The following is a 7,927-nucleotide window of genomic DNA, read 5'->3' on the forward strand; positions in this document are numbered from 1 at the left end:
TACCCCATATTACAGATTGAAAGGAAGCTGAGGCTCTGATTAAAACGATAGTTCAAAGTCACATGCTATAGCTCAAGACTTTTTTTTTTTTTTTGAGACTCGCTCTGTCGCCAGGCTGGAGTGCAGTGGTGTGATCTTGGCTCACTGCAACCTCTGCCTCCCGGGTTCAAGCAATTCTCCTGCCTCAACCTCCTGACTAGCTGGGACTACAGGTGCGTGCCACCATGCCCAGCCTTTTTTTTTTGAGACAGAGTCTCGCTCTGTCACCCAGGGTGAAGTGCAGTGGCTCAATCTCTGTTCACTGCAACCTCCCAGGTTCAACCTCCTGCATGAGATTCCCGAGTAGCTGGAATTACAGGTGCCCACCACCATGATCAGCTAATTTTTGTATTTTTAGTAGAGACAGGTTTCACCATGTTGGCCAGGCTGGTCTTGAACTTCTGACCTCAGGGGACGGCCTTGGCCTCCCAAAGTGCTGGGATTACAGGCGTGAGCCACCACACCCAGCCAAATTTCAGTCTTGACTAGACAGTAGAATCACCTGGGGACCTTTAGTCACATAGTGACCAGTGTTGTCCAGGACCAGAATCTCTGGGGGGAGGTCCAGGGAGCAGTATTTTCAGAAGCTCCCCAAATGAATGTAATGTGCACATCACTGCACTGACATGCAATGAGGACAGTAAGCACTGAAGGCTCCTTGTTTGACCAGACTGTTCTGGAGTAGCAGAACGGGGCAGCCTGATTATTCCTCCTCCTCCTCCTCCTCCTCTTCCCCTTCCTCCTTCCTCCTCCTCTTCCCCCTCCTCCTTCCTCCTCCTCTTCCCCCTCCTCCTCCTCCTCCTCCTTCTCCTCTTCCCCTTCCTCCTTCCTCCTCCTCTTCCCCCTCCTCCTTCTCCTCCTCCTCCTCTTCCCCTTCTTCCTTCCTCCTCCTTTTCCTCCTCCTCCTCCTTCTCTTCCCCTTCCTCCTTCTCTTCCTCCTCCTTTCCCTTCCTTTTTCTTGTTGTTCCTCCTCCTCCTCCTCCTCTTCTTCCTCTTCTTTTTGAGACAGAGTCTCGCTCTGTTTCCCAGGTTGGAGTGCAGTGGTGTGATCATGGCTCACTGCAGCCTCGACATCCTGGGGCTCAAGTGATCCTCCTGTCTCAGCCTCTTGAGAAGCTGGCATCTGCCACCACGCCTGGCTAACTTTTTAATTTCGTAGACATGGGGGATGTCGCTTTGTTGCCCAGGCTCGTCTCAGGTAGTCCTCCCACCTCGGCCTCCCAAAGTGATAGGATTACAGGCGTGAGCCACTGCACTTGGCCTCAGCCCCTACTTCTTGAGAGGCCTCCGTGAGGGCCCAGGAAGCCTGCAGCCCAGACGAGGCCTGGAGACCATGGGCGTTTGTTTTGGCATTTGCCCAGCAGGCTGTTCTGTGTGGAGCTGTGGCTCTTTTGTTTGTGTGGTTTAACTCTTGGCCCAGTTTTTCCAGAGCTGATTAGATACCCCTGTGAGCAGCTCATCCATCTCCAGTCTGCAGGATTCCTGAACAAGGGGCTGAAGCCATTGCTTCTCTTAGCCATGAGGCAAGTCAGGGATACGGGGGCCTGACTCCTGCCTCTGTAACACTCTGAGCCTCGAGTTGGAGGGTTCAGTGATTCAGTGAGTCTGTCAGTCAGGGACCACTAAGAGACAGAAACTGGCTGGGCGCGGTGGCTCAAGCCTGTGATCCCAGCACTTTGGGAGGCCGAGGCGGGTGAATTATGAGGTCAAGAGATTGAGACCATCCTGGCCGGTAACCTGATGAAACCCTGTCTTTACCAAAATACAAAAAATTAGCTGGGCATGGTGGTGAGCGCCTGTAGTCCCAGCTACTCGGGAGGCTGAGGCAGGGGAATTGCTTGAACCCAGGAGGCGGAGATTGCAGTGAGCTGAGATCGTGCCACTGCACTCCAGCCTAGTGATAAGAGCAAGACTCAGTCTCAAAGAAAAGAAAAGAAAAGAAAAGAAAAGAAAAGAAAAGAAAAGAAAGAAAAGAAAAAGAGACAGAAACCACACCACACCAATTTTTTGTTTGTTTGCTTGCTTTTGAGACCAGGTCTTGCTCTGCTGCCCGGGCTGGAGTGCAGTGGCACGATCTGGACTCACTGCAGCCTCAACTTCCTGGGCTCAAGCCATCCTCCCACCTCAGCCTCCCAAGTAGCTGGGACCACAGGCATGCGCCACCAGGCCTGGATAATTTTTGTATTTTTTGTAGAGACGGGGTTTTGCCGTGTTGCCCAGGCTGGTCTCGAACTCCTGGGCTCAAGCAATCCGCCTGCCTTGGCCTCCCAAAGTGCTGGGATTGTAGGCGTGAGCCACCACTCCCTGGCCCACACCAGGTATTTCAACAGTGAGAATCTAACACGCAGAATTGTTAACTAGGTACTGAAGAACTGAAAACGGCAAAAAGAGAACGCTGAAGCCTTCTGGAAGTCACAGCCGCAGGAAGCAGCCAGGGCTTTCCTAGGACTGGAGGAACAAAGGGAAACAGTGAGAGCTGTTGAAACTCAGAAGCTTGGCGGAGCGCCCGTGGTGCTGACATTCAGACCTTTACGGAGGGGTTGCCGACTGGTTGTGCTGGTGTCTCTGAGGGGAAGCCATGAGGCTGGTTCTGTGGATACTGGAAAAAACACAAATCAGAATCAACTGCAGCTCCTTGAGTGAACTGCTGTGTCAGATGGAAAAAATGTTTCTAGGGTCGGGGCATGTCGGGGCAGTTGGGGTGCCGGTTGCCTAATTTCTCCCTGCCTTTGGGGACTATTCCTCTTCACCGGCAGGCCCACACTCCCCTCTCAGTATTCTTCTTTCCAGGGGCAACCGCAAACTTTGCTGGTTCAATCAATAATGTGCTTTACTGAGCACCTATTAGGCTGCACCTGCCCTGGGGTCTGGGGCCAGAGATACAGACGTAGTAACAGCATACACATTTGTTGGAAAACGTAGTGCCTGACCCTGCTCTAAGCATGTCATGTGCATTAATACATTGACTATTACCCTCATTTTACAAATGGGGAAACTGAGGCACAGAGACGTTTAACAGCTTGCCCAAGGTTATTTTTAGCTAGTAATTGGCAGAGCCTGAATATGAACCCAAGCAGACTGGCTCCACGACCCACATTCTTCACTAAGTCCCCTCATTGACCCAAGTCCGGGAAAGGCAGAGCTGTACACAGTTGACCACAGCACAGGATGGAGAATGCCATTGAGAACGGATGGGAAGGCCTCACAGAAGTGGTAGCTCATTTCATGCATTCATTCAATAAGTGTTTTTTTTTTTGAGACGGAATCTCCCTGTGTTGCCCAGGCTGCAGTGCAGTGCCACGATCACAGCTTACTGCAACCTCTGCCTCCCAGGTTCAAGCAACTCTCCTGCCTCAGCCTCCCTAGTAGCTGGGATCACAGGCAGGCACCACCATGCCCAGCGAATTTTTGTATTTTTAATAGAGACAGGGTTTTCTATGTTGGCCAGACTGGTCTCGAACTCCTGACCTTAGGTGGTCTGCCCACCTCAGCCTCCCAAAGTGCCGGGATTACAGGGGTGAGCCACCACACCCAGCCGCATTCAATAAGTCTTTAGACTGGGGTGTGATGGTAAACTAAAGCAGACATTCTGCCTGCTCTCAGGAAGCTTCTAGTGGAGAGACAGATACTATTCAAGTTTTCCTACTCAAAAAAGCAAGCTCCAACCAACAGTTTCCTGCTGTGAAAATTATAGTCATGGGGGTTTGTCACAAAATAGAAGTGAAAGAGCCTGCTTCCTAGAGGAAGTCATTATTACACTGGGACAGAAAAGATGAGTGGGAGTTAATTCAATGGAGAGAAGAAGGAAAAGAGGTCTGGTCAGAGGGCACAGCATGTACAAATGCCCTGGGGTGAGGACTGGGGTCATGGTGAGTATGAGGACCTCAAGTCCTGCTCCTGAACTCCCGCCAGCCCTCACTGGCATGCAGCCCACCTGGCATGCAGCCCACCCGGCATCAAGACTCCCACCACTCCAGTTTAGAGCCCTCTAGCCAGCCCTTTCTGTATCATTCTGGAGGCCAGCCATCACCTTCTAGTTGGGTCCCAGCCTCCCACAGCTCCAAGGAACAGGCAGCGTTCAGGGGACTCTTGAGGGAAGCCTGAAAAAGCCCCAAAGCTAGAATCTGCTCCGGAGACCAGTAGGGACAGTCCTGTGCGATGGGAAGCAGGGTAAATTCCCAGTGAGTCTTTGGAGAGTAAATGAGTGCACCAGGTAAGTGAAGCCTCAGGGGAGATGGGGGCTCAAATGGTCACCCCACCCACCATGAGAGCTCTGATGAGGAGACGTGGAGCACTGAACGCACACCGATTGACTCCCACTCCTTGACTGCATGGGAGGGCGATGATGAACCCATTTCCCAGGGCAGGGCAAGGGCAAGGCCAGGCTGGAGAGGGACATTGCTGTTTGCGGCAGCGTCTCAGCCTGACCTTTTCAAGAGGCAGCTGGGTCTTTGGAGAATGAGGTTCTGAGGGGTCACACCGTGGTTTTGCGTGGGATCCAGAGAGGCTTTGGGATCAGCAGACAAGATCCTAGACTCTTAATGGCTCAAAGAGGGTAGAGGCAGAGAGCAGAAGGAAGAAAGGGAACCACATCTTCCTTGGTCCCCGATGCCTCCTCTCCACCCTGTTTACAGAAAACAAAGTGCCTTTGGTTGACTCTGGACTAATTCCTCCGAAGCAAATAGAGCAACCACTGCCAATGCTCCGGGAAGAACAGCTTTCCCTCCCCCGCTGCGCCTCCTCCCTCCAGGCAGCAGCTGAAGGCCCAACTGGGGGCCTCATGCTTGTGTCTGTTGGGATCTGCATGCCTGGCCTGTCCCCAAGCCCCCTCCCCCACCCCAGCTAGCACTGAAAGGGTGCCCCATAGCCATTCAAGTTTCCATGGACTCAATCTAATCAAGCATTGAGGACTGTGTCCTCCTCATTACCCTCCCTGGGAACATCTGATTAGGAGGAACATCACTGAATGGGCCCCTCTGATTCCCAATGGGAAATGAGCCCCTCCCTGCCTGACCCCCCATGCCTGAGGTAGGCCTTTCAGCAGAACCACCCAGCCAGAGGCTTTAAACAAAGATGATTTGGATTCCCTGAGCCTCCTTTCTGGGGCAAGGGTGAGGGTGTGTGCACAAATTCCTGTTGTGCCCTGTTGGGTTGGGGGGCCTGCAGGATGCCATCACCCATCTGCCATGCTGATTAGGTCCTGGGACTATTGGACAGGAGAACCACTGAGGGGCGGGAGGACATGAGCCGGGGGCCAGGGGCTCAGGCAGGGACTCAGCGCCTGGCAAAGGAGGTGACCCCAGTGATTTGTTGGGGGTCCCTTATCCCCTCAGCACCACTCACCGCCATCTCTTCTACCAGCCTCAAGTACTGCTTGGGTGGTGGGGGGCTGGGGGCATTTTTCATCCCAAGTGGGGAGATCTGGGAGTGTGTTGGTGCCAGCTCACATAGGCTGGCAAGAGCAGATTGTTAAATACTCAGGAATTTAGTGAGCTTGTTGTTATAAACACAGCCATCATTAAATTAAATTAAATTATATGGACTGTGTTTCTCAACTGTTTGCTCATCATTGCCTCCTAAGAAGACTTTGGAGACATTTTTCTCCTCCAATCTCCTACCATCAAGCATAAAATGTTGACATCACAGATGCTATATATGTGCTTATGTGTATATCTGTGCTTTATATATAAAAGGATTAGGTTTTTTGCTTTTTTTTTTTTTAGACAGAGTCTCACTGTTTCCCAGGCTGGAGTGCAGTGTTGCCATCACGGCTCACTGCAACTTCCCCTCCCAGGTTCAGGTTATCCTCCCACCTCAACCTCCCAAGTAGCTGAGACTACAGGTACGGACCACCATCCCTGGCTAATTTTTGTATTTTTTTTGGTAGAGAGAGGGACTCATCATGTTGCCTAGGCTGGTCTGAAACTCCTGGGCTCAAATGATTTGCCCTCCTCAGACTCCCAAAGTGTTGGGATTATAGGTGTGAGCCACCGCAGCCAGCAAGATTTTTTGTTTTGTCCCCCACCAAGAATCAGGGTTTTTTTTGAGATGCGTTTCAATCTTTGTTGCCCAGGTGATCTCGGCTCACTGCAACCTCTGCCTCCGGGTTCAAGCGATTCTCCTGCCCTAGCCTTCCAAGTAGTTGGGACTACAGGTGCCTGCCACCAGATGCGGCTAATTTTTGTATTTTTAGTAGAGATGGGGTTTCACCATGTTGGCCAGGCTGGTCTCGAACTCCTGGCCTCAAGTGATCCGCCTGCTTTGGCCTCCCAAAGTGCTGGGATTACAGGCGTGAGCTACTGCACCCCGACAAGAATCAGTTTTTGCCCCGTTGAGAATGGATGCTATATTCTCAGGTTTAAATAAATTATATTAAAAACAAAGGTAACATATACTCACAGCACAGCCCTTCCTAGTGGTTTTAATGCACTTTACTGTTCTTGATTCTTTTGAGGTCATGGATATACCTTTTTTCCCCTGGAGAGCTGTTTGCTCAACATTTACCAGCACACCACAGAGCGGGTCTTTTAGTGAAATAACAGACAGCATAAGAGGTGATTGATTTAATTCAAAGAAAGATGGGTTTGTCTAGCAAAAACCTCACTCAAAGAAACATGGTAGGACCTGGAGAATTCCAGTGGATGCGGGGAAGAAAGGAGCTGGAAGAGAGAAAGGACCCTCTGATGCTGACTCCATATTGGCGGAAGGGTGTCTCTTTGTGGAAAGTTAAAAATAGTGGGAAAAATATGCCGTGCCTTTATGCGCTAGGGGTGTTTGTAACTAGCGATTGCTTGTTTCTTCCTCAGGTACACACCTTATACACCTTAAAAGGTCAGGGGCATAAGACTGAGACCGCTACCCCGTTTCCTCCCTTGGTCTCGTGTCTAGGGGGTCCTATGGTATCTGGAGATCTTCATTCAGAATGGCACGCTACGCCGGATGGGGAACACGGAGGAATGAATGGCACTGCCTGGCCTCGAGGAGAGGGAGAAGACAAGCCTCCATGAGATGAACGCGCAAGCTGCGAGACTTCCTCCCCTCCAGGCCTCAGTCCCCCTGCCTGGCACCCAAATGACACGGGAGGAGTTCTCAATGGACCCTTTCAGCTCTCACCATCCCAGCCTGGAAAGTTTTAATCATCCCAGTCTGGAAAGCTCTCACTGTTCCGGCCAGGAAAGTTCCCACCATCTCAATCTAGAAAGTTCTCACTGTTCCAGCCAGGAAAGTTCCCACCATCCCATTCTGGAAAGTTCTCCCTGTCCCAGTCTGGAAAACTCTCACCATCCCAGTCTGGAAAGTTCTCACTGTCCCAGCCTGGAAGCTCTTCTCTTCCTTCCACCTGGACAAAGCTAGGAGGCCTGTCCTCGGGACCTCCTCCTGCCACCCTTCTGGCCTCACGCACCTCCTATCTGCACAGCAGGGCAGCCTTTTGTTTTTATTTTCTTTGAATTTTTTTTTTTTTATCTGGGGAGAGCACAGGGGTCAACACACCCAGAGTGCAGTGGATAAGCCTTTCCCTGGGAAAACCACCTTCGTGATCATAGTATCTTCCCTGCCAGGAAAGTATAGGATGGCCTTTTAAAACTCAGCCCATCGGCCGGGCGCGGTGGCTCATGCCTGTAATCCCAGCACTTTGGGAGGCCGAGGCGGGTGGGTCACGAGGTCAAGAGATCGAGACCATCCTGGTCAACATGGTGAAACCCCGTCTTTACTAAAAATACAAAAAATCAGCTGGGCATGGTGGCGCGTGCCTGTAACCCAGCTACTCAGGAGGCTGAGGCAGGAGAATTGCCTGAACCCAGGAGGCGGAGGTTGCGGTGAGCCGAGATCGCGCCATTGCACTCCAGCCTGGGTAACAAGAGCGAAACTCCATCTCAAAAAAAAAAAA

The 7,927-nt window shown here is 51.5% G+C and overlaps 1 non-coding gene across 1 annotated transcript; it reads right to left on the reverse strand.

Annotated features, from left to right (window-relative positions):
- Positions 1-7,446: 7,446 nt before the first annotated feature.
- On the reverse strand, positions 7,447-7,606 carry LOC116533760. Its single transcript, XR_004261439.1, has one exon. It is a non-coding gene; the product is annotated as a U1 spliceosomal RNA (small nuclear RNA).
- Between the last annotated feature and the right edge of the window lie 321 nt (positions 7,607-7,927).

The sequence above is a fragment of the Sapajus apella genome, unplaced genomic scaffold, assembly GCF_009761245.1.
Source record: "Sapajus apella isolate SASKATOON/1434 unplaced genomic scaffold, GSC_monkey_1.0 scaffold83, whole genome shotgun sequence".
In the NCBI taxonomy this organism is placed as follows: Eukaryota; Metazoa; Chordata; class Mammalia; order Primates; family Cebidae; genus Sapajus; species Sapajus apella.